This window comes from Chaetodon trifascialis (assembly GCF_039877785.1).
Source record: "Chaetodon trifascialis isolate fChaTrf1 chromosome 24 unlocalized genomic scaffold, fChaTrf1.hap1 SUPER_24_unloc_1, whole genome shotgun sequence".
NCBI lineage: Eukaryota > Metazoa > Chordata > Actinopteri > Chaetodontiformes > Chaetodontidae > Chaetodon > Chaetodon trifascialis.
The window spans coordinates 64697-71509 of record NW_027255838.1 but is presented as its reverse complement, the minus strand read 5'-3'; the positions used below and the strand labels follow the sequence as shown (position 1 = coordinate 71509).

The following is a 6813-nucleotide window of genomic DNA, read 5'->3' as shown; positions in this document are numbered from 1 at the left end:
TGTTTTTAATTATTTTTTAACTCCAGTGAACATGATTACATCTGGAGAGGGTTTTTCTCTAGATGTAATCATGTTCACCAGGAGGCAGTTCCTCAGGAGCAGAGAGCTGGGCAGCAAGCCTTCTGCGGACACCATTCCCAGACAGGTCCCTCTCATCCGTCGCAGTGCTGCCTGGGTCATCCTCATCATCTGGGGCCGGGCCTTCCTCTTCTTCCTCCTCCAGGATGTCACCTGCTGCCATGCAGATGTTATGGAGGATGCAGCAGGCACCAACCACCTTTGGGGCAAATCGAGGCCGGATCTCCAGGGCCCTCAGGAATATTGAGCGCCACCGTGTTTTAAGGACCCCAAAAGTGCGCGCGATGGTGTTGCGCGCCCGTGCATGGTACCTGTTATATCTTGCTTCAACTTGGCCTGTTAATTAGAATTCAGGTAGAAAATGTATTATTGTATTTCAAAGTCACAACAACAGGACGCTGCAGGCACGGGTATCCTCCATCTCCCAAGAGGAAGTACCCAGCTGGTGGATACAGGGCCTGGTGGTACATTGGCGATCTTCTTAGGACAAGTGCATCATGCACTGATCCTGGTTGGCCAATATACACATCGAGGAATGTGCCTTTAGCATCACAGATGCCCTGCAGGATGATTGAGGGGAAAAGCTTTCTGTTTACGTAGCTTTTCTTCTGTGGCTCTGCAGGAGGAAGGATCCGCACATGGCACCCATCGATGGCCCCGGCAGCAGACCGAAAGCCATCATGGCCCGCAAGGTGAGCAAAGCCAGCCCCCACCTCCTCCATCTGCTCTGCTTTTGGGAAATGGATAACCCTGTGGAGGATCGTCATCATTTCTTCAATGATTTTGTGTGCAATCCTGCACACTGTGGCGAGTGGCATGGCAAATATGTCTGCGGTGACTCTGTACGAGGCTCCACAGGCAAGCCAGTACAGTGTGACCAGCACCTCAACATCATGGCTCCATCCATGGGATTTCTCTTGGGGCAGCATCTGGAGCAGCATGATGATGCTGTTTCTGGACAGCCTGAAGGCCGGTTTCAGCTCCGCTTCAGAAAAAAATGTGTTCAGGATCGGCACATTATTGTTTATTTGTGTGTATCTCTGCAAGGGGCTGTGGTCCTGTTAAAAAGAAAGGATTTTTTTTTTTTAAAGAATTGTTTAGTAATTCTTACAAATTGTTGTTGTATCTATGTGTTTTTACTATTTAATATTTATTAAATATTTATTTAATATTTATGAAATTGTGTTTTAAATATGAATTGTCTTTTTAAATGTGAAATGTCTGATATGAATAAAGAATTAGAATTAAATTTCCCTGTAACATATGACCTGTTTGTTCAAGTGCTTGAGAAGGTTTCTAGTTCTTTCATATCTTGATAGACTGCGTAAGAGCGCACATGATTACTGTCTCAGACATCAAACTTCCCATGATGTTGAAGGTTGTCTGGTTAATGTCTAATGATGTTTTAGTGAGGTAGTCTTATATAACAGCTCTACAGTATCTATCTATCTATCTATCTATCTATCTATCTATCTATCTATCTATCTATCTATCTATCTATCTATCTATCTATCTAGTAGATATTGTAGATATCTATCTATCTACAATATCTGTTTTTGAGAGGTGTTTGTCCATCCCGTATGAATGAGGATAGACTAATATTTGAAACACCTCTCAGTATAACCCAGTACATTTCAACATCCCTACAAACTACAGCTGACAAAATATAAATCAAAATCTTTAAATAAAATTTTTTATGTATGGTTACCCAGACTAGACAAACGTACAGTGCCAGAGAGACATGCCAACAAGGCACGCCTCCTCTCCATCCGCCTCCGCATCCTGGCTCGTCTTGTGCGGATCCGCCTCCTCACTTCGGCAGCCTCCTCCTCAGCTGCCTTGTACAGCGAACCGATAGTGATTACTGATGCAATCTGATCCATAAAGTTTGTTTTTTCTTTACCGTCTAAATATACACTTCTTATAACTCCACTATTGCTACCACACCCTCCACTACTACAACAACCTTCCGCAGTTTTCCCGCCACCGGAGAGCTGCTAATGCTAAGCTAACATTAGCATGTCAAATAACACGTTAAAACATCTGAACCATAATCAGAATGCCTTGAACAATCATTTTAGCCAAGGTTAGCATGTTAGCATTAACATGCTAAAATTAGCATGTCAAATAACACATTAAAAACATCTGAACCACCATTAGAATGCATTCAAGAATCATTTTAGCCAAGGTTAGCATGTTAGCATTATCATGCTAATCATTAGCATATTAGCACAACAACCCGACATCAAAAGTTAAACCTCCATGCACCAACAAGTTCATAGGACCTCATATTAGCATTAGCATGTTAGCATTGTAGCTAATGCTAACAGGCCAACATCACTCATTACCTCACTTACACTTACACCTCACCAGTAATAGGCTAGGCTGTGGCTCATTGTCAAGCCACTGCATAGCTGCAGTTGAAGCTACACATGTGTGTGTATGTGGGAGAGGAGTGCTGAGAGAAGTACTGAGGCTCGGAGGTTGCCATGGCAACTTGAGGTGGCCTGATCAATGATGTCACCCACTCAGACACAGGTGCAGACACATGCATTCAGAGGGAGAAAAAGTGATTTTCTGCCTCTGCACTGGTCTGACATTTGGGCTTATGCTCACTAAACGGTAGCTCCTATCAGAAAAAAACACAGACCGTCATTGTTGTCAGGACTTCCTGAATGATTCGGTGTGATTTCGGTGTTTCTGAAGTCAATATTTCACAGACACTTGAGAGTTTAAAACAGGGGTCCGTTCTGCTTCTCTCAGAAAATCTTTGTATTGGAGTCAATGAGGAGCAGAGACAGAAACGTCTGAATTTGGCCTCTGCGCACCCCCCGAACAAACGTTTCTCACGCAAACAACAAAACTCCTATTGCCCAAATTTCTTCGCCATCAGAGCTACAAGGCTTTGCTGTACACGCTGATCACTTTCTTTTTTCGCTGGGGTGAAAAAGGCGGATTTTAGAGCGAGTTAAATAATGGCTGGCTTCTGTCTTTCCTGTTTTTGATTTGTATTGGAGCTTATGGGCCAGGTCAGAGGTACTCTCCTCGCTCAGAGGCTCACAAGTCAAACATCGGAAGTCCTATTGTTTGGCCAGGCACATTGTGAGAATCAGCACAAGTGGCACTACAACCTTGGACATTTTCAAACGGGTAGAGTGAAATTTGTGGTTTGGAGGAGCGTGGAAAGACAAAATTTCACACACTTTTCAGAACGTCTCTCCACTCTGGCAGTTAGTCTCCTCCACTCTAGCACGAACATTCCGTGCAATACACACCCATTATAATCTCCAAATTTCTCCCAAAACGATCATGGTCATTGAACAGCGACTGATCAAAAATTATACCAGCTATCAAAACGTGGATTAATACACCAATGCACGAGACTTGTGTCTACATTTTAAAGTTGGAATGGCATCTCTGGGTACGCACTTAGAGGCTGATAATTCCAATTCTGTAAGTCTCTCAGATTTTTTGAGCACACTGTGAGAGACAGAAGAAATTTGTCTACAAACCTGGAAAAAATCGTGCATGTAGAGCGTAAATTGTGGCTGGGAGGAGTGTGGAAAGAGAAAAAATCTGGAGTAATTTTAGGCTTTCTCCCACTCTGGCAGTTGGTCTCCTCCACTCTAGCCTGAACATTCCGAGCTACAAGGCTTTGCTTCACACGCTGATCACTTTCTTTTTTTTGCTGGGCTCAAAAAAGCGGATTTTAGATGCAAAAATCATTTAATAAATGACACTAAGTTAATTTAGTTAGCACATCTGTTAAATGTATTTCTTTTGATTTTGATCAGTATTGCAGTTTTGAAAATAAAACTTCACTTAATGGAATAATGTCTACTGCACAAGTTTTGTTTGTTATTTGTGTTGTTTTTTTATTTTTAGTGGAATGTCGACAGAGCTGCAAATACGCATATTAGTACAAAAGAGCAATTTTAGTTGCTCCTGCTAAAGAGCTTACACTTGTCCTGCCCTTGTTTGTTGTTTCTTTGTTTTTTGTTTCCTTTTCTCTTCTTTTTTCAGATGAAGATAAATATGTCCAGGAAACCTAACAGGCACTACCTCATTTGCCCGTTGTGCCTGAAGACCAAGGACTCCCTGTCAGTGCATCTGCACCAGGTGTGCATGAAGGACAGCACGCCAGAGGACATTGACGCAGTGGTGGAGAAGGCCAAGAAGGATGTGCATGAACTTCTGGTGTCCGGCAGGGTGTTCCCCTACGTGCTGCTTCCCCAGATTATGGATGATGTTGATCCACTCAGCAGTTGGGTGGAAGAACTTTTCATCTTTCTTTTCAACCATCACTTCTTGTTTACTCACGAGTGCTTTCACTTGTGAGTATCAGCTTCAGCACATTTCAGTTTGAGTAAATCAGCTGTTAGTCTCAGGCAGGGCTCTCAGCCTTCTAGCCTTCAGTGTTTCAGGCTCGCAAGATCTGATTAACTGGAGTAATTCCCCATTTTAAAGCTTAGCTTTCCATCCTAGCACACACTTTTGAAACAAAACGCTTTTCCCACATTGCAGTGTCCAGGGTGTGCAGTGGACAATCCCAAACAGGAAGTTCATGGCACAGAGGGCCTTTATCAGAAGCACTCTGTGGACCATGCCTCGCTGAAGGACTTTGGTGTATATCTGGAGAGGGAACTTTGCAATGAAAACTTTAAACAGGAGGTGAGTACTACCATAAAACATTCTGTTTTATTTAAAAGAAAAAAAAAAAGCTGTGCAAGAAAAAGATGATTTTGAAAAACAGTCATGGTTAGAAGAAAATTTAACATGTTGTAACATGTTGTCTTATTCTTAAGCAGCCTCGACATTTGGAAAGACGTGAAAGGAGCGAGCCCTCACACCCCAGAGTGTACATAGCGAGGGCACATGTATAAAAAGCTTGTGCGCATCAGCCTTTGTGGCTTACGGCCATACCAGCCTAACAACGCCCGATCTCGTCCGATCTCGTGAAGCTAAGCAGGGTCGGGCCTGGTTAGTACTTGGATGGGAGACCGCCTGGGAATACCAGGTGCTGTAAGCCTTTTCTGGTGCTGTAAGCCTTTTCTTCTCGACTTCGGTGCGATGGCCGTCCACACTGAGAAGAAAGTAGCACCACGGAACAGGGGGCTTGCAACACACGAGTGAAACCATGAGAGGCTGCTCCCGCAGAACAGGAGCAGAAAAGAAGCGCAGTATGTCGTCGGTAAGAACAGCTCTCTGTATCCTCCTCAAGAAGGGCAGAGGTGAATCCACGCATCCCAACAGACAATAAAACAGCATAAAAAAGGAAATCAACAACATATGTGTCTACGTGATAGCATACAAAAAGACTATGACAAATAATATTGCCTTGGCAAGGATGGCTCATGCTGGTGAAAACAAATTTCTCTGAAAGAAGCACGTGTAAGCTGTTGGTTAGGGGGCACATTGAACTTTGCTCCATCAGGCCCGTGTGTGCAAAGAAAAGTATATCCATTGATTGACTTGTCTCCGTTGGAAATCAGATTTGTTGGAGTGAAGAATAAAAGCGGCCTCGACATTTGGAAAGACGTGAAAGGAGCGAGCCCTCACGCCCCAGAGTGTACTGTAGCTGCTCAGCAGTGTAGTTAACTGTGACATCAGGCTCAGTTAGACCACGCCGCCGATAAAGCTGAAGTCTTGCAAGCAGTCTTCTCAGGTGACGCACACTGATGTACACATTGTGCCGAACAGCAAGGCACAGAGTTATTTCAGCCTGTGTCAGTCCCAGATTGAAAAGACATGTGATGCAATCAGCAATCTCCTGTTCTCCTGACATTGTGTGCTGAGTCTCTCCTATCCTTTCAAAGGCACCTCAGAAGGACTGAAAATCCCACAACCTGTGGAGCTCTTGTTGACCAAATGGAGCTAAAATAGAAGAAAGGAAGCAGGACAAAGGACAGTTCATGATTAATGCTGCCAGACTACGATAATTGTAAACAAAAATTTGGGGCACTTGAGATTGCAATAAATATGTTTCTCGATCTTGAGAAAGCACTTTGTAAAAAATAAAAATGGTATCAGCAAATGTTGACCTGTAGTAGGCAGAAGCCGACCATTGCAAACTACAGCAACCAGAATGAGAAAAAATGTTATTATTGAGCATTTTTGACAATTGATTTCATCCAATTTCCCCAAAATGCAAGATATTAACACATTTTGACCTGTTGCCAACTACTACAGCAACCAGAATGAAAAAAAAAACATCTTTTATTTAATTTATGCTTATTTGTCATACATTTGTCACCCTGGGGTGTATAACTTGTAGACGATCCCTAACATAGACTGTACTCGGGAAATCAAGCGTGTTATAACCGTACTGGGAGGTTTACAGTGAAATGGTTCGGAATGAAGCCGCATCATCCGGATAAACAGCTGAGCTCCAGCAGAACTGTTTAAAAATCGGATTTCAGAAGCTAAAACTTTATTTTGGAAATGAATCAGAACACACAATTAAAGAAATCACCAGCGCGCTCGCTCTCGACATAATTTAAAAAGCAACAGGAGACGATTGAAGCCTACAGTACTGTTAATATCAACATCTTGCAGCTTTTCTTTTTCTTTTACATTTTATATGAGTAATCTAACTATTTGCCGTCATTGTAAATCTGGTGTCCTCTTGTCTGTTTGTATATAAGCGCGCTGCAGTTTCATATTTGGAGGGTTTGGAGGGAAAACTGTGTTTGATTCCTTTTACCAAATTGTGTTGCGGCAAGTAGCCTAAATATT

General features: G+C 42.8%; 1 non-coding gene across 1 annotated transcript; it reads left to right on the top strand.

Moving 5' to 3' along the window:
- Positions 1–4987: 4987 nt before the first annotated feature.
- LOC139328367 (5S ribosomal RNA) lies at positions 4988–5107 on the top strand. Its single transcript, XR_011601951.1, has one exon. It is a non-coding gene; the product is annotated as a 5S ribosomal RNA (ribosomal RNA).
- Positions 5108–6813: the final 1706 nt, after the last annotated feature.